Source organism: Phyllobates terribilis, unplaced genomic scaffold (genome assembly GCF_046119375.1).
Source record: "Phyllobates terribilis strain yellow unplaced genomic scaffold, ASM4611937v1 Scaffold_1__5_contigs__length_1240528914, whole genome shotgun sequence".
NCBI lineage: Eukaryota > Metazoa > Chordata > Amphibia > Anura > Dendrobatidae > Phyllobates > Phyllobates terribilis.
In genome coordinates, this window is record NW_027362761.1 from 200,145,562 (window position 1) to 200,166,268 (window position 20,707).

Genomic DNA, 20,707 nt, shown 5'->3' on the forward strand with positions numbered 1-20,707 from the left:
GTTAATTCATAGTTTTGATGCCTTCAGTGTGAATGTACAATTTTCATAGTCATGAAAATACAAAAAAATCTTTAAATGAGAAGGTGTGTCCAAACTTTTGGTCTGTACTGTATGTCTGTGTTATTTTGCAGATCGCTTGTTTGCAAAAATATCATGGCTGTTTTTGTGTTCATGGGTCTATCGGCCTATAAAAATCACTGAGAGCGCACAGATGGCATCTATGTGCTATCAGCAAACTATCTGTGATTAACATTGCAATGGATAGGAGAAGTTTTGCAGTTTATTTATTTGTTCATATGTGAAAATCACTGATGGTAAAAATTGACACACTGACCAAACACTGATGGAACTGGGATCTAAATCACTGATGAGACTTGGACTATTTTATGCAAACGTGAAAAATCATGGACATCTGAATGAGGATTAAAGGATAGCTACTGCTTTAAAACAATGTTTTTTATTCACCCCACCCCCCCAAAAAAAAAATGTAAAATACAATATTAAGCAACACAATCAACTATCATTTTGTGGTAACTAATATGCAGACCTTAGTTTCTCCTTGGCTATAAACTAGAGATAAGCGATAGAGATGAGAAGATCTTTTGAAATTCAAACTTGCCGATTTTGAGGAATTTTTCCCAAAATTTTGATTCGTAGTGAATAAATTTGAATGAATCTCAATACTGGAAAGCTTGCAATTGCTAAAAAAATACACAAGGGAAAGAGAATGTTGCCGACCGGAAGAGCTTTCAATTAATAACAGAGAGAAAGAGCCCCGCTGACCATATGAGCCTACACTCAACAAGAGAGAGAGAGGACACTGCTGACCATATGAGCCTACACTCAATAGGAGAGAGAGAGGACACTGCTGACCATAAGAGCTTACACTTAACAGGCAAGTGAGAGAAGACCCCACTGATTATAAGAGCTTTTTTTTTATACAGGAGAGAGAGAGTAAAAGAGAGAACCCCTGTGATAATAAAAGCTTACACTCTACTGGATAGAGAGAGAAAAGAAGAAAAAAAACCCCACTAATCATAAGAGCTTACACACTACAGAAGGCAAAGACAGGACCATGCTAACCATGTGAGCTTACACTCCAAAGAGAAAGACTTACCAGTGACTCTGAAGATGGAAAACCACTGTGCATTGCAAACTGTGCTTCACTGAAAACCCCTGATTTTTGATGGCCCAGGTACTGACCACCATTGTACAAGGTGTCATAGCTGCAGGGTATTATTGCGAGGCTCACGTAGAAAATCAAATTGACATTAGCGCACTCTCTGATTCTTCAGCACAATGATGGGAAAGTTTGTTTTCTTTAGCAACCACAAATTGAAACTTAAAATGTTTAAATTCACGTGAACATTTGAACATGTTAAAATTAACGTGACACTTCAAGTTTCAGGAACTATAACTTGAACAAATCACATGGATTTTACAGGAAAATTCTATTTGCAGTAAAGTTATTCAGACCCTAGAACATTATAAATGTAGGATATGTAAAAAAAATAATACTCACATTCCTTTTCACCTGTTCTGCTGTCCCCAGCCAGCCCGCCATTCAGTTATCTGCGCTTCTCTTCTTCCCCTTACCCTTTTGCGCATCTTCTTTGGCATCTTCACTTCAAGTCAGGCCAGGACTTCTGGTACGGCATGCCGCGCTACGAAATGAAGGGCAGGAATGTCAGAGACCTAGTCGTGCCAGAAGTCGTAGCCTGAAGTGAAGAGGCCAAAGAGGATGTGTTCAACGGAGGGAGAGGCAAGGAAGAGGTGAGATTGAGTGGTGAGGTGAGTATTCTTAATTTTAATTGTTTGTTATTCAATGCAACCTGGACCCAATGCAAGATCTTTAACAAGGTCTTCCACCTACTATGTGCTATTCATAATACTTCTACCTCGTTATTCCGCAGAGGCTTCTTTGGGCCCAATCAGATACTAGGGAATACCACAACTTCTCCTTCTATAGCTAATTCCCTGTGCATTCAGCCTTCATTTTAATAATTTTCACACCTAAAAACAACTCTGCAATAAATATGTACAGTAAAATCTCTTACATGAGTCACCTACGCTCATTTTTACAATTAATGTATTCAGACAAAGGTGATTGACAGTGTCATTTGAATATAGGCAGGAAAGTAATACACATCCACTTCCTTACTGTCTTGCACTGCAGTCAATCATTGAAAGTTCACTTCACTGCTTGCAGGTGACTCAACCTAAAGATCAGGGAGATGCATTGCTATTCACACCTCTATATCACGCTTTCAACACATTATCATTGATTTATAGATGTGTCCTTTAAATCTTGGACTTTATCCTAATCCTCTAGTAAAGAAATGTGTTACACTTCCCAGCATGCAATATTTATGCAGTAAACCGCTGTATACTGGTTTGAACTTTGTGTTATTCATAATAATGGATGAATTACAGTATAGGGCAGCTATGTTAACTCCTGACTTTCTGACCATAGTAGTAGTTAGATCTATGGCCTTATTCAGATATTTTAGTGATTTTTCTGATATGCAAAAAAACGTGAGAATTTCTTCAATGTTTCAGGTTTCAGTTTTTACCATTAGTTTTTCATCAGTCATTTTCTCATATAAAAAGTGAACATAATTTTCAAAGCTTCTTATATTACTTTATTTTTCGGACCATAAGACGCACTTTTTTCCCCCAATATTTGGGAGGAAAATGGGGGGTGCGTCTTATGGTCCGAACGTTACCTGCGGTGGTGGTAAAGTGGGATTGCAACGCCCTCCAGGAAAGCGGCGGTGGTGGTAGTGGCGGCATCAGCGGCAGCAGAGGTGAGCGTCTGGGACCGGCACCTGTGGCTGGCCGGTACTGGAGCTGGGGCCGGTGTCGGGCTGTGAGCGGCGTGCGGCCATCTTCCTAGAGCTGTGATCTACCGGAAAATGGCCGCCCGAGCCAGCGCATGCGCGGACCGGTAGCTGTGGTGGCCATTTTCCTGTACACCACAGCTCTAGGAAGATGGCCGCGCACACCGGAAACCTGCGCAGGCCGCACTGCTTCGCCACTCACAGCCAGGCACCGACCACAGCCCAGTACAGGCCCCAGCCCAAGACCCTGGCCCCAGCCAGAGGCCCCGGCCTCAGCCCCAGCCAGAGGCCCCGGCCTTGGCCCCAGCCCCAGCCAGAGGCCCCGGCCTTGGCCCCAGCCCCAGCCAGAGACCTTGGCATTGGCCCCAGCCAGAGTCGCTGGCTTCAACCCCAGCCAGAGGCCCCGGCCTTGGCCCCAGCCCCAGCCCCAGCCAGAGTCCCCGGCCTCAACCCCAGCCCCAGCCAGAGTCCCCGGCCTCAACCCCAGCCCCAGCCAGAGGCCTCGGCCCCAGCCAGAGGCCCCCAACCTCAGCCCCAGCCAGAGGCCTCCACACAGGAACTGGCCAGGCTAAGGGCCTCAGCCAGACACAGGCCCCGGCCCAGCACAGGCTCCACAGCATCTGACCTCTTCTGCTGCAGCCGCCGACTTCCTGAGGGACCGTGCCTCTTTTGACCCTCGCTCCACTGCATCCCAGGTAAGATACCAGACCTATTCAGACTATAAGATGGACCCCCATCTTATAAAAAAAATTTTTTTCTATTTTCCACCACAAAATTTGGGGTGCGTCTTATAGTCCGAAAAATAAGGTAATTACAATTTTAAAAATGGACAGCACATAGATGTCATATTGAGTGACAATGCGCACTGTTTGTTAGTGATCTTTCATAGGTACATTGACGTGTATGGGTAACTTTAACCGTGACTTGGATCATAACTGAAGATGTCTCCATTATTTTTGGCAGAACACTTGCAGAAAAACCTTCTACATGTGAAAAGCCCCATAGACTAGCTTATCTATATTGAAGTAAATGGAGTTGAGTCACAATCAGAGCCCTCTAGCATGCAGTTTATTGCCCAAAGACGTGCTGTCCTTGACACAAATATGACTCAAGGTTCCAGGTCAGCTTCTATGAAGTTTAAATCATATCTTGTTTGTCTTCCTATAGAAGTCAGTGGAAAAGTCTGAGGACGGCTAAATGACAGCAGCAATTTTTGTTTGTTACTTTTTTGCAGATGTGTTATGCTCCACTTGAAACACCTATTCCTACCCATAGAATAGTGATACCCAACTTGTGGTTCTCAAGCAGCAGAAATAAAATACAACTTCTAACTTGCTATAAGAGCAGCACATTTGGACCTTGCATCAGATGGCACTAACTATCAAAAAATTCTCTTAGTACCTAAAAGGAATCTGTCACCAGGGTTCTGACTAGAGATGAGCGTTGTTCTACTCGAACTGTTCGCCAATCTCAAATTCGAGCTGTTTTGGGCGGTGTTCGAGCCGTTCGGCGAACACGAACAATTTGAGAAAAATTCGGCTGTTCGAGGTTATGTTCGATAACTGTTCGTGCACCAAAATCATAACTGGATTTTTTCTCAGTAATGATGAAAATTAATGTTAATACGCAGTTTGAGTGTACAGCGGGGTGGGGGGAGGGGCATGGGATGGATCTCTGCAGGAACAATGAAGATCTCCATTTTTTTTTCTCTTTCCCGCATTTGCAGTGGGGAGGTGCAATCTGTCAGCCTATCAGCAGCGCACACACGGAGCGAAGTGCTTTTTTACACACAAGCAAGGGCATGTGTCATTGGCAGTGTATGTCACATGTCCTTGCCCTATAAGACCAAGCCATTTTCCCCGTCGCCACCATTTTCTCACTGCTGCAGCTGCGTGTTAGACGGCACCGCTGTTGCTGTGTGCGCTATACCTTGTTAATTTCAAGCCAATTTTCGCACAAATATACAGATAGCTTGGGAGTAGGGAATAGTTGTGATTGCAGTCCTTTTAAGGACTAGGTTACAGCATTTCCTACGACTTTTATCAGGGAGGTCTGTGCTCTTAAATAGATAGGTTGTGGGAGTAAAGACTAATTGTAATTGGAGTCCTTTTCAGGACTAGGTTACATGAGTTCCTATCAGTTTTTGCCAGGCAGGTCTGTGCCAGTGCTGTGCAAGTTTTTTTCACAGCATTTGGCTGAATCTAGCAAAGCTAATCCTTTTTGGCCTATTGCAGAGTGTGTTAGTCAGTGGAGTAGCCTATCTGTGTTGCAAGATATAACACCTGTGTATAGAATACCAATTTTTTTACTGCACCTAGTGAAGTAAAATCTTTTGGGCATAGCATCATTCTATTAGTCCATCTATACTGACCTCCATCAGGTTGCAAACTGAATATAATTTTTTTCTGCATCTAGCTCTGAAAAAATATTTGGGCTTCTAGCAGTGTGTGGGACTTGGTCTATTAGTCCATCTATACTGACCTCCATCAGGTTGCAAATTAAAAATAATTTTTTTCTTCATTTAGCTCTGAAAAAATATTTGGGCTTCTAGCAGTGTGTGGGACTTGTTCTATTAGTCCTTCTATACTGACCTGCAGCAGGTTGCAAATTGAATATAATTTTTTTCTGCATCTAGCTCTGAAAAAATAGTTGGGCTTCTAGCGGTGTGTGGGACTTGGTCTATTAGTCCATCTATACTGACCTCCATCAGGTTGCAAATTAAAAATAATTTTTTTCTGCATCTAGCTCTGAAAAAATATTTGGGCTTCTAGCAGTGTGTGGGACTTGGTCTATTAGTCCATCTATACTGACCTCCATCAGGTTGCAAATTAAAAATAATTTTTTTCTGCATCTAGCTCTGAAAAAATATTTGGGCTTCTAGCAGTGTGTGGGACTTGGTCTATTAGTCCATCTATACTGACCTCCATCAGGTTGCAAATTAAAAATATTTTTTTTCTGCATCTAGCTCTGAAAAAATATTTGGGCTTCTAGCAGTGTGTGGGACTTGGTCTATTAGTCCATCTATACTGACCTCCATCAGGTTGCAAATTAAAAATAATTTTTTTCTTCATTTAGCTCTGAAAAAATATTTGGGCTTCTAGCAGTGTGTGGGACTTGTTCTATTAGTCCTTCTATACTGACCTCCAGCAGGTTGCAAATTGAATATAATTTTTTTCTGCATCTAGCTCTGAAAAAATAGTTGGGCTTCTAGCGGTGTGTGGGACTTGGTCTATTAGTCCATCTATACTGACCTCCATCAGGTTGCAAATTAAAAATAATTTTTTTCTGCATCTAGCTCTGAAAAAATATTTGGGCTTCTAGCAGTGTGTGGGACTTGGTCTATTAGTCCATCTATACTGACCTCCATCAGGTTGCAAATTAAAAATAATTTTTTTCTGCATCTAGCTCTGAAAAAATATTTGGGCTTCTAGCGGTGTGTGGGACTTGGTCTATTAGTCCATCTATACTGACCTCCATCAGGTTGCAAATTAAAAATATTTTTTTTCTGCATCTAGCTCTGAAAAAATATTTGGGCTTCTAGCAGTGTGTGGGACTTGGTCTATTAGTCCATCTATACTGACCTCCATCAGGTTGCAAATTAAAAATAATTTTTTTCTGCATCTAGCTCTGAAAAAATATTTGGGCTTCTAGCGGTGTGTGGGACTTGGTCTATTAGTCCATCTATACTGACCTCCATCAGGTTGCAAATTAAAAATAATTTTTTTCTGCATCTAGCTCTGAAAAAATATTTGGGCTTCTAGCAGTGTGTGGGACTAGGTCTATTAGTCCATCTATACTGACCTCCATCAGGTTGCAAATTAAAAATAATTTTTTTCTTCATTTAGCTCTGAAAAAATATTTGGGCTTCTAGCAGTGTGTGGGACTTGTTCTATTAGTCCTTCTATACTGACCTCCAGCAGGTTGCAAATTAAATATAATTTTTTTCTGCATCTACCTCTGAAAAAATAGTTGGGCTTCTAGCGGTGTGTGGGACTTGGTCTATTAGTCCATCTATACTGACCTCCATCAGGTTGCAAATTAAAAATAATTTTTTTCTGCATCTAGCTCTGAAAAAATATTTGGGCTTCTAGCAGTGTGTGGGACTTGTTCTATTAGTCCTTCTATACTGACCTCCAGCAGGTTGCAAATTGAATATAATTTTTTTCTGCATCTAGCTCTGAAAAAATAGTTGGGCTTCTAGCGGTGTGTCGGACTTGGTCTATTAGTCCAACTATACTGACCTCCATCAGGTTGCAAATTAAAAATAATTTTTTTCTGCATCTAGCTCTGAAAAAATATTTGGGCTTCTAGCAGTGTGTGGGACTTGGTCTATTAGTCCATCTATACTGACCTCCATCAGGTTGCAAATTAAAAATAATTTTTTTCTGCATCTAGCTCTGAAAAAATATTTGGGCTTCTAGCAGTGTGTGGGACTTGGTCTATTAGTCCATCTATACTGACCTCCATCAGGTTGCAAATTAAAAATAATTTTTTTCTGCATCTAGCTCTGAAAAAATATTTGGGCTTCTAGCAGTGTGTGGGACTTGGTCTATTAGTCCATCTATACTGACCTCCATCAGGTTGCAAATTAAAAATAATTTTTTTCTTCATTTAGCTCTGAAAAAATATTTGGGCTTCTAGCAGTGTGTGGGACTTGTTCTATTAGTCCTTCTATACTGACCTCCAGCAGGTTGCAAATTGAATATAATATTTTTCTGCATCTAGTTCTGAAAAAATAGTTGGGCATCTAGCGGTGTGTGGGACTTGGTCTATTAGTCCATCTATACTGACCTCCATCAGGTTGCAAATTAAAAATAATTTTTTTCTGCATCTAGCTCTGAAAAAATATTTGGGCTTCTAGCAGTGTGTGGGACTTGGTCTATTAGTCAATCTATACTGACCTCCATCAGGTTGCAAATTAAAAATAATTTTTTTCTGCATCTAGCTCTGAAAAAATATTTGGGCTTCTAGCGGTGTGTGGGACTTGGTCTATTAGTCCATCTATACTGACCTCCATCAGGTTGCAAATTAAAAATAATTTTTTTCTGCATCTAGCTCTGAAAAAATATTTGGGCTTCTAGCAGTGTGTGGGACTTGGTCTATTAGTCCATCTATACTGACCTCCATCAGGTTGCAAATTAAAAATAATTTTTTTCTGCATCTAGCTCTGAAAAAATATTTGGGCTTCTAGCGGTGTGTGGGACTTGGTCTATTAGTCCATCTATACTGACCTCCATCAGGTTGCAAATTAAAAATATTTTTTTTCTGCATCTAGCTCTGAAAAAATATTTGGGCTTCTAGCAGTGTGTGGGACTTGGTCTATTAGTCCATCTATACTGACCTCCATCAGGTTGCAAATTAAAAATAATTTTTTTCTGCATCTAGCTCTGAAAAAATATTTGGGCTTCTAGCGGTGTGTGGGACTTGGTCTATTAGTCCATCTATACTGACCTCCATCAGGTTGCAAATTAAAAATAATTTTTTTCTGCATCTAGCTCTGAAAAAATATTTGGGCTTCTAGCAGTGTGTGGGACTAGGTCTATTAGTCCATCTATACTGACCTCCATCAGGTTGCAAATTAAAAATAATTTTTTTCTTCATTTAGCTCTGAAAAAATATTTGGGCTTCTAGCAGTGTGTGGGACTTGTTCTATTAGTCCTTCTATACTGACCTCCAGCAGGTTGCAAATTAAATATAATTTTTTTCTGCATCTACCTCTGAAAAAATAGTTGGGCTTCTAGCGGTGTGTGGGACTTGGTCTATTAGTCCATCTATACTGACCTCCATCAGGTTGCAAATTAAAAATAATTTTTTTCTGCATCTAGCTCTGAAAAAATATTTGGGCTTCTAGCAGTGTGTGGGACTTGTTCTATTAGTCCTTCTATACTGACCTCCAGCAGGTTGCAAATTGAATATAATTTTTTTCTGCATCTAGCTCTGAAAAAATAGTTGGGCTTCTAGCGGTGTGTCGGACTTGGTCTATTAGTCCAACTATACTGACCTCCATCAGGTTGCAAATTAAAAATAATTTTTTTCTGCATCTAGCTCTGAAAAAATATTTGGGCTTCTAGCAGTGTGTGGGACTTGGTCTATTAGTCCATCTATACTGACCTCCATCAGGTTGCAAATTAAAAATAATTTTTTTCTGCATCTAGCTCTGAAAAAATATTTGGGCTTCTAGCAGTGTGTGGGACTTGGTCTATTAGTCCATCTATACTGACCTCCATCAGGTTGCAAATTAAAAATAATTTTTTTCTGCATCTAGCTCTGAAAAAATATTTGGGCTTCTAGCAGTGTGTGGGACTTGGTCTATTAGTCCATCTATACTGACCTCCATCAGGTTGCAAATTAAAAATAATTTTTTTCTTCATTTAGCTCTGAAAAAATATTTGGGCTTCTAGCAGTGTGTGGGACTTGTTCTATTAGTCCTTCTATACTGACCTCCAGCAGGTTGCAAATTGAATATAATATTTTTCTGCATCTAGCTCTGAAAAAATAGTTGGGCATCTAGCGGTGTGTGGGACTTGGTCTATTAGTCCATCTATACTGACCTCCATCAGGTTGCAAATTAAAAATAATTTTTTTCTGCATCTAGCTCTGAAAAAATATTTGGGCTTCTAGCAGTGTGTGGGACTTGGTCTATTAGTCAATCTATACTGACCTCCATCAGGTTGCAAATTAAAAATAATTTTTTTCTGCATCTAGCTCTGAAAAAATATTTGGGCTTCTAGCGGTGTGTGGGACTTGGTCTATTAGTCCATCTATACTGACCTCCATCAGGTTGCAAATTAAAAATAATTTTTTTCTGCATCTAGCTCTGAAAAAATATTTGGGCTTCTAGCAGTGTGTGGGACTTGGTCTATTAGTCCATCTATACTGACCTCCATCAGGTTGCAAATTAAAAATAATTTTTTTCTGCATCTAGCTCTGAAAAAATATTTGGGCTTCTAGCGGTGTGTGGGACTTGGTCTATTAGTCCATCTATACTGACCTCCATCAGGTTGCAAATTAAAAATATTTTTTTTCTGCATCTAGCTCTGAAAAAATATTTGGGCTTCTAGCAGTGTGTGGGACTTGGTCTATTAGTCCATCTATACTGACCTCCATCAGGTTGCAAATTAAAAATAATTTTTTTCTTCATTTAGCTCTGAAAAAATATTTGGGCTTCTAGCAGTGTGTGGGACTTGTTCTATTAGTCCTTCTATACTGACCTCCAGCAGGTTGCAAATTAAATATAATTTTTTTCTGCATCTAGCTCTGAAAAAATAGTTGGGCTTCTAGTGGTGTGTGGGACTTGGTCTATTAGTCCATCTATACTGACCTCCATCAGGTTGCAAATTAAAAATAATTTTTTTCTGCATCTAGCTCTGAAAAAATATTTGGGCTTCTAGCAGTGTGTGGGACTTGGTCTATTAGTCCATCTATACTGACCTCCATCAGGTTGCAAATTAAAAATAATTTTTATCTGCATCTACAGTACCTCTGAAAAAATATTTGGGCTTCTAGCAGTGTGTGGGACTATTTGTATTAGTCCATCTATACTGACCTCCATAAGGTTGCAAATTCAAAATAATTTTTTTCTGCATCTAACCCAGCCAATAGTTTTGGCCTAATACCACAGTTTGGCCACTCAGCTCTGCTCGGTTACCATCCATTGTTTTTTTGTGAAAACAACTCCAGAGTTGTGAATTAGTTAACCACCAAAATGAGTGGAAAAAGGCCTGCTGCTGGTGGAAAGGGGAATAGGCGTGTTGGGAAGGGGAAAAAAGGTTGTGTCCGTGGGGTAGGTGTTAAAGCAACAGTAACATCTGCAGAAGAAAGACCATCTTCCAGCCAAACTAAAATGTCTACTTCTTTTAGCGGACAATGTGATAAGATCCCTTTCTTACGGCCACGCCAATCGCTACAAATTCCAGATGAGGCACAAAAACAGCAGGTGCTTCAACGGATATCAAGTGCTCCTTTAAGTGGGCTCTCCTCCACATCAACTTCAACATCACAAATACTCCAGTCCTCAAAGGTGTCACCCAAATCGCACTTGCTTCCTCACAGCTCCCAAATCTCCAGCTGCCCGTCTGAGTATGAGGTAGAACAGATGGTTGAGTCTGCAGAGCTGTTTACTCATACTATAGCCTGGGAATCAGAGGTTGACTCCAGCACTTCTGTGAATCCAGACGAGGAAATGATCTGCACTGATGCCCAGAATCTTTATGAGTCGGATCCAGGACCAGACGCAGAAGGTTCTGACCATAATGTATAAGAATAACCTCGGCACTCAATGGATATGCAAAGAAGGTAATTTTATTATGCAGTCCACACAAAAAAATAAACGTTTCGGTCACAGTTGACCTTCATCAGTATTGCTGCAAAATAAGTAGATGCAGTCAGAAAATAATAAAATGAAAACAAAATAATACATTCAAGGATTATAACATAAAGTATAAATGCAACTCAATGGGATCTGGGAAGGAAAGTGGAATAAGGGTGGAGGAGGATGTAGGGTAGAGGAGGATGTAGTTAATAGAGGCGGAAGAAAACATACCGAGAGGAAGGAGAAGGTGTATGTGGCTGGATGGTCCAGAAGAAAGGTTTCTGGAGTTACCTGTGTAAAAGTATATGCAGAGGTAAGGCGCCAGGTATAATGGAGACACACAGTCTAAAAGACATAGTAAAAATACCTGAGTAGTAGTAGAAGTAGTAGTGAATGAGGAGAACTGTATAACGCGGTATCCCCCGTTCGTATGATATGGACAAAAGGTAACAAGGCTTCTTGGAAGCGTATAAATTTAAAGAGGTGAGACGCTTGCTGAAGAGCAGTGTATGTCCAGGGAGAGACAGTACTATACCTGGGTGAAGAGGGCAGAGCTATGCGGTATCCCCCGCTAGTAGAAGGCACAGGTAAGAGGTGTGGAGGGTCCCTATTTATATATGTAGTGAGAGGAACAAGGCGCTGCAGAGCGCGCTAGAGCGGAAGAGGAAGTGACGTCACCGGATGTGACGCGTGCGGTCCAGAGGCTTGCGTTCCACCAACAGGAAGTGACCGGCCGAGAGAAACAGGAGATCTGGGCAAGCGCAGTAGTCAAGGAAACGGAGGAGGGGACTGGAGGGGAGAGCAGGAATGGAAGGCAGGGCTTTCTAGGGAGAAAAGAAACAACGAATGAGTACATGTAAACCGAGCATTGTGCATCATATACTATAGAAATATAGTCATGTTAAAGAGATACATTGAATGACAATATAAATCAGAGTAACTAGTTACATTACAGAAAACAGCGTGGCTGAGCATAAAATCACGATATAGAGCAGGGTACTATGTATCCTATTAGATGAAAGCAGATAAGTCATATTCCCTGTTCAGACCTTTGGGGGTCCTGGAATCCAACTCGTGGATCCAGAATGCTTCCCTTTGTTTGAGACGTAAGATCCGATTACCACCTCTGCGTAATGGTGGTACCTGTTCCAGGATTTGGAATCTAAGTTGTGATATATTATGTCCGTATTGTTGCTGGAATTCCCTGTTCCGAGTTGGAGAGTGGAAGAGGGGTAACCCCGTTCTCTAAATTTGGATTGCATCTCTTGTAGTCGAAGATTTCTTGTGTCTGGATCTGAGACAATACGTTCGACCCTTTTAAACTGGGATCTGGGGATAGATGTTTTCATAGGTTTGGGATGATTGCTAGTAAAATGTAGTAGACCATTCCGGTCCGTCGATCTGCGAAAAAGATCTGTGCTAAGGCGCCCCTCAGTGTCCTTAAGTACCAAGGTGTCTAAAAAGCTAATCTGAAATTTGTCATGTGTCATGGTGAAGCCCAAATCAGGCCATGCACTGTTCAGGAAATTGTGAAATAACTCAAGGGACTCCAATGGACCGGCCCAGATGCAAAAAATGTCATCAATGAATCTTTTCCATACGATGGAGTATGACTGGAATAATTGGTTTGTGTACACCATGCAATTCTCAAAGTTGGCCATGTAGCAGTTCGCATATGGGGGGGCCACATTGGAGCCCATAGCAGTGCCCTTAATCTGAAGGTAGTAGGTGTCCTGAAATAAGAAATAGTTCTTGGTGAGGACGAGTGTGAGTAACTCGATGGAGAGGTCTATGATGGAAGGATCTATAGAAGACTCGGTCATGAGAGTCTTGACTGTGGCTATACCGGTGTCGTGAGGTATAGATGTATATAAATTTCGGACGTCAAATGTGACTAATAAAGCTTCTGGGGGCACTTGTCCCAAATTACCCAGTGTCGTCAGGAAGGCTCCTGTATCCAGTAGAAAAGCCGGACTTCTCTGAGTAAGAAGAGTCAAGATTTTCTCCAGGAAAATGGCCAGAGGAGAGAGAAGAGAGTCCGTGGAGGCTACGATCGGTCGACCCGGAGGATTTATTAAGAGCTCCCAACATCAAAGATGCACTGGTACATGCTGATATTGGCAGCAACAAAACAGGCCAGACACAACGCTTTCTCTGCAATCCTAAATCAGGCACATTCCCATGCCTTCATTGCCATCAATGCAATAATGTGCTTAAAGGCAGTTCCGTTTTTCATCCCCAGTCAGGCAAGAGATACACTATCAAAAATTACTTCACATGTGACAGTTCGTTTGTGGTTTACCTCATTAAATGTCCGTGTGGCATGATTTACATTGGAGAAACCACACAACCTATAAAAGATCGTATTTCTAAACACAAATCGACAATCAGATGTAGAAATATGTTACTACCGATCCCGCACCATTTCATTACAGTAGGACATAATATATCACAACTTAGATTCCAAATCCTGGAACAGGTACCACCATTACGCAGAGGTGGTAATCGGATCTTACGTCTCAAACAAAGGGAAGCATTCTGGATCCACGAGTTGGATTCCAGGACCCCCAAAGGTCTGAACAGGGAATATGACTTATCTGCTTTCATCTAATAGGATACATAGTACCCTGCTCTATATCGTGATTTTATGCTCAGCCACGCTGTTTTCTGTAATGTAACTAGTTACTCTGATTTATATTGTCATTCAATGTATCTCTTTAACATGACTATATTTCTATAGTATATGATGCACAATGCTCGGTTTACATGTACTCATTCGTTGTTTCTTTTCTCCCTAGAAAGCCCTGCCTTCCATTCCTGCTCTCCCCTCCAGTCCCCTCCTCCATTTCCTTGACTACTGCGCTTGCCCAGATCTCCTGATTCTCTCGGCCGGTCACTTCCTGTTGGTGGAACGCAAGCCTCTGGACCGCACGCGTCACATCCGGTGACGTCACTTCCTCTTCCGCTCTAGCGCGCTCTGCAGCGCCTTGTTCCTCTCACTACATATATAAATAGGGACCCTCCACACCTCTTACCTGTGCCTTCTACTAGCGGGGGATACCGCGTAGCTCTGCCCTCTTCACCCAGGTATAGTACTGTCTCTCCCTGGACATACACTGCTCTTCAGCAAGCGTCTCACCTCTTTAAATTTATACGCTTCCAGGAAGCCTTGTTACCTTTTGTCCATATCATACGAACGGGGGATACCGCGTTATACAGTTCTCCTCATTCACTACTACTTCTACTACTACTCAGGTATTTTTACTATGTCTTTTAGACTGTGTGTCTCCATTATACCTGGCGCCTTACCTCTGCATATACTTTTACACAGGTAACTCCAGAAACCTTTCTTCTGGACCATCCAGCCACATACACCTTCTCCTTCCTCTCGGTATGTTTTCTTCCGCCTCTATTAACTACATCCTCCTCTACCCTACATCCTCCTCCACCCTTATTCCACTTTCCTTCCCAGATCCCATTGAGTTGCATTTATACTTTATGTTATAATCCTTGAATGTATTATTTTGTTTTCATTTTATTATTTTCTGACTGCATCTACTTATTTTGCAGCAATACTGATGAAGGTCAACTGTGACCGAAACGTTTATTTTTTTGTGTGGACTGCATAATAAAATTACCTTCTTTGCATATCCATTGAGTGCCGAGGTTATTCTTATATGTTACGGGTTTGGCCCCTACTCGAGCACCACTCATCAACAGCTGTGCGGTGATTTTTTCATTTATCTGACCATAATGTAGACCCTCATTCCCAAACTGTAACTCCTGTTGGTGGAGACAATGAGGAAGACGATGATAAGACTCAAATACCTGATTGGAGCGACAACTTTAGTTTTTTGTCAGGGCAGGAACAGGTTGGCTCTGAGGACGACGGGTGTGATAACGCACAGGGTGATGATGATGAGGTCGGAGATCCCACTTACTGTCAACCCACAGTCAGCCAAGAGATGAGGTCAGCAGAGGAGGTGGAGGAAGATGCTAGTGACGACGAGGTCAGGTTGCGCCTTCCTGGACAGAGACGTAGTACTGGAAGCACGTCAACAACTGCATCCTCAAACACAACTCTGCCTCTCACCACAAGTCGTGGTGGCTCTTCAGGTCGCATGGGTGCTAAGCCTTGCATAGCCTGGGCATTTTTTCAGATCGATAAAGATGACCCAACTCGTGTTATCTGTAACATTTGTCAGCAAAAGCTAAGTAGAGGCCAAAAAATACATAGTTTGAGTACTTCATGCATGAACCGGCACATGGACATGAAGCATAAGTTGCAGTGGCAAGCTCAGTGTGCTACAATGCGGCCTAGCCAGCCGGGCCAATCACCGTCTGCCATATCTTGTGCATCCGCGGCCTCTTCATCCTCTGTGACTGGGGGGACAGCAGTCACACCTGTTTTGGGGCGCAGACCTGCCACCTCTTTACCCGCAACAGCCAGCGTGATTGGCAGGTCATCATTTTCTTTGGAGGTGGTAACACCAGCTGGTGTTGAGCGCTGTCCGACATCGATAGCACCACCTTTGGATCAAGGCAACCTAACATGTCCGCCTGCATCTTCCTCACAGACCGGCAGTTTGCCGGGGACACCCTTATCAACCCCGTCTAAGCACAATAGCCAGCCCTCGGTCCCTCAGATGTGGACAAGTAAAAGACCATTTCCTCCTAGCCATGAGAAAGCTAAGAGGTTGAATTTCACCATCTGCAAGCTCTTGGCTACAGAAATGCTGCCTTTCCGCCTGGTGGACACAGAGGATTTTCGAGACCTTATGTCCGTCGCAGTGCCCCAGTACCAGATGCCCAGTCGGCACTACTTCTCAAAGAAAGGTGTGCCTGCGCTCCACCAGCATGTCGCACACAACATCACCGCTTCTTTGAGAAACTCTGTGTGTGACAGGGTGCATTTCACCACAGACACTTGGACGAGTAGGCATGGACAGGGGCGTTACATGTCGCTGACTGGGCACTGGGTAACTATGGTGACAGCAGGACAAGGGGCTGCTGTCCAAGTCTTGCCGTCCCCACGAGTTGTGCGTCAATCCTCTTTATGTCAAAGTTCCTCCACTGCTTCTGCCTCCTCAACCTCCTCTCGGTCTTCCACCTGCACCCAAAGCCTGTCTGGTCATGCCACAAGCTTTCTAACTGCGCAGAAGGGATCCTGCACACCTCCTTACTATGCTGGCAGTAGGGCTCAACGTCATCAGGCGGTTTTTACATTGAAATGTCTGGGAAATGTGAGTCACACAGCTGAGGAGTTGTGGTCAGCTCTGGAGAACCAATTTCATGAATGGTTGTCTCCACTGGACCTGAAACCAGGGAAGGCCGTGTGCGACAATGCTGCAAACCTGGGTGCGGCCCTTCGCCGGGGCAATGTCACACACGTGCCTTGTATGGCTCACGTGTTGAACCTGGTTGTCCAGCAATTTTTAGCCCACTATCCCAGACTAGATGGCCTTCTGCAGAGGGCACGGTCGCTGTGTGCTCACTTCCGCCGTTCGCATCCCGCAGCTCAGCGACTTACATCTCTACAGAAGTCGTTGGGCCTGCCACTTCACCGGCTAAAATGCGATGTGCCTACCCGGTGGAATTCAACTCTGCACATGTTGCAGCGACTGTGGCAGCACCGACAAGCCCTGGTGCAATACGTTCTGACGTATAGCCTGGGCCAACGAGATTCAGAGGTGGGGCAAATCACGCTGGAGGAGTGGTCTCAGATCAGGGACCTATGCACCCTTCTGCACAGTTTTGAAATGGCGACGAAGATGTTTAGTGCTGACGATGCCATTATCAGCATGACTATTCCGGTGATTTACATGCTGGAGCACATGTTTAACAGAATTCGGAGTCAGGTGGTGGCACAAGAGGAGGTGGAGGAAGTAGAGGAGGAGGAGTTGTATGCGGAAGGGCTAACATCTGCAAGGTCCAGACGGTCGGCAGCACCAAGGCGGCAGGCATGTGAGGGTGGGGGAGATGGTTTTACCAGGGCGCATGGTAGCAGCCAAACTAGTGAGGAAGGTGCAGGAGCCCAGGAAGAAGTGGAGGACGAACTGATGGAAGACTCATCAGATGAGGGAGACCTTGATCACATTTCTGTTGTGCGAGGTTGGGGGGAGAGGACAGAGGAAGGAAGCATGATTGTTACCTCGCCACCAACACAACAGGGACTTGGTGCTCCTGGATGCGCAACACACATGAGTGCCTTCTTGCTGCACTACCTGCAACATGACCCTTGAATTGTGAGAATTAGAAATAATCCTGACTACTGGGTTGCCACACTGTTAGATCCCCGGTACAAAAGTAAATTTGCAGAAATTATTCCTGCCATAGAAAGGGATGCACGCATGCAGGAGTATCAGCAGAGACTGTTGCAGAATCTTACATGTGCTTTTCCACAAAATACCAGTGGTGCACGTAGTGAATCTCACAGTTCCAACTTGCCAACCGTGGGACCGTCAAGTGTTCAGCACTCAAACCGTAACAGAACCACAGTATCTGCTGGTAACATCAATTTTGCGGAATCATTTCACCACTTTTTTAGCCCATCCTTTGCAAGGCCACAGGAGACAAGAAGTCTGACACATAGTCAACGCCTAGAGACGATGGTACAGGAGTATCTCCAAGTAAACATTGAAGCCACGACTGTGTCACTGGACCCTTGCTCTTTTTGGGCTTCCAATCTGGATAAATGGCCGGAGCTAGCCACTTACGCCTTGGAGATCTTGTCATGCCCCGCAGCCAGCGTTCTGTCTGAACGTGTGTTCAGCGCTGCTGGTGGTGTGCTGACAGATAAGCGCACGCGGCTCTCCACTGATAATGTAGACAGACTCACGTTCATAAAGATGAACAAATCATGGATCCGAAACGACTTTTCTACCCCTGTGTCATCCTGGGGAGAGTAAAAGCTTGATGATTGGTTAAAATCACCCTACCAACCGTTTTAAGCTTTCAAATTACTAATCATGTTTATCTGTATCTTGACTGGAAAATAATTTGGGCTTTGTAGCAGTGTGCAGCACTGATCCTATTAGGCCATCTATACTAAAGCTTCACCAGATTTAAAATTAAAAATAATTTTTAGCTGCATCTAGCCCGGAAAATAATTTTGGGGCTCCGAGATGCGCAAGGCACATAAGTGCCTTCTTGCTGCACTACCTGCAGCATGACCCTCATATTGTCAGAATTCGAAGTAATCATGACTACTGGGTTGCCACACTCTTAGATCCCCCAAACTTTTCGATCAACCTTTTCATTTTAATAAAGACCAAAAAAATGGTCATTTTTGAAATTATAAGCATTAGCAGGTTGTTAGAAACTGAAATCAAACAGTTTTCAACTCAAAACTTTATTCTAGGTGATGTTACATTTTCACATAGGACCCCTTGTTCGAAAGGAGCTTCTGAACTCTCTCGTCCATTGAATTTGTCAGGTTTTGGATGGTTTCTGCTTCAATTGTTTTGCATGAGGACAGAATACCCTCCCAGAGCTGTTGCTTAGATGTGAACTGCCTCCCGCCATCATAGACACTCCTTTTAATGATGCTCCAAAGGTTCTGAATGGGGTAGAGGTCAGGGGAGCATGGGGGTCACACCATAAGTTTGTCCCCTTTTATGCCCATATCAGCCAGAGATGCAGATGTTTTATGTGCAGCATGAGATGGTGCATTATCATGCAGAAAAATGATCTTGCTGTGAAATACACGGTTCTTCTTCTTGAACCATGGCAGGAAGTGCTGTTTGAGAAAATCCACATACATTATGGAGTTCATCTTTAGCGCCTTCAGGGATCCTAAAGGGGCCGACAATCTCTCTCCCCATGATTCCAGCCCAAAACATTACTCCACCTCCTCCTTGTTGGCGCTGTAGCCGTGTTTGCGTGGGGTGTCCATCAACCAGCCATCCTCCACTCCATCCATCTGGACCATCGAGCGCTGCACGGCACTCATCCGTGAACAAAACAGTTTTGAAATCAGTCTTCATGTAATGTTTGGCCCACTGGAGCCGTTTCTGCTTGTGTGAAGTGGATAGAGGAGGTCGACAGGATGGCGCATGCACAGCTGCAAACCTCTGAAGGACCCTGCATCTTGTTGTTCGGGGGACGTTGGAGGCACAAGCAGCTTCAAAAACTTGTCTGCTGCTATGACAAGGCTTTTTTGCCGCTGCTCTTTCAACCTGACGTAATTGCCTGTAGGAAAGAGTCCTCAATTTGCCCTTATCAGCACGCACACGTGTGTACTGTGAATCAGCTACATACTTCTTGATTGCCAAGACACTTCATCCTGATCATCGCACAATGTTGATTGTAGTCATGCCTTGAACTAAACACTCCACAATTTGTTGCTTCTCAGCAGCCGACACATCCTTTTTCTTTCCCATTTTGGCAGAAAATGTAGGCTGCTTAATAATGTGAGAGAGCCTTCTTAAGTAGTCTTGCCTTTCATTGGACACACCTGCCAAACTAATTAGCACAGGTGTCTGCAATTGCTTACAGTGATATAAAGAGCCCTGACACACATCACCATCAATGAGTTTAACTGACAAACAAACAAATTCTTCCCTTATCACTCCTAAACACTTTTTGTATAATAATTTGGAACGCAGTGTACATGTGCTTTTCCACAAAACACCAGTGGTTCACGTAGTGAATCTTACAGTTCTAACTTGCCAACCGTGGTCTGTATGGAGTTGTTCAATAAAGGGCCCAAAATTAAGATAACATAGATGGGAGAGGTCTCTATGAATAGGAATTCCTAAGTATTTGATACCCTGTGAGGGCCAGGCAAAGGGAAAGTTGGACTGGATGGAATCCTATATGGATTTGGGGAGGGAGACATCGAGGGCCTCAGACTTCGCTGCATTGATTTTAAAATTTTACCATGTAACAAAGTGATCTATTTCAGCCATAACAGCATGGATGGATATATGTGATTGAGTGATATATACTAGGACATCATCAGCAAATAGAGAGCCCTTGTACTCGGTGCCTCCCACCTCAATCCACCTAATATTGGGGTTATGGCGAATTGATGAGAGCATGTGCTCCGTCACTAGGATGTATAAGAGAGGGGACAGAGGACATCACTGCCTTGTCCCATTGGTGATTGTGAAAGGTGATGAAAATGTTCTGACGCACCCCCTGGGCCTTGGGACACCCGGAGCCGGACCCTTTTTGGTGGATGCTGGTGGTTGTAGTCTTCGTGGCGGCGACCCAGTTCCGTGGCTCAGGGCGGTCAAACCAGTGGCGGAACTATTTATGTGGTTTTCATGTTTAAATGTCCGACTACGCCACCCGTGGATTGCGGTCAGAGTGAACCGCCGCTACAGGGCAGACCACTGAGGCTGGTGTTGTGGGTGCAGCAGAGCGTAGCATAACTCCCCACGGGAGGAGTATAGCCTCAGGGCAGTGTATGCGGAGGATGGGGGTGATGGTGCAGGGCAGCAGCAGTAACGACACGGAGTCAGTGATGCAGTTCAGGGCCTTTACTCACAGTTCTTATTATCCAGACCACGTCTGCAGGTAACGGCTGCCCACGTCGTACTGTGCTCACCAG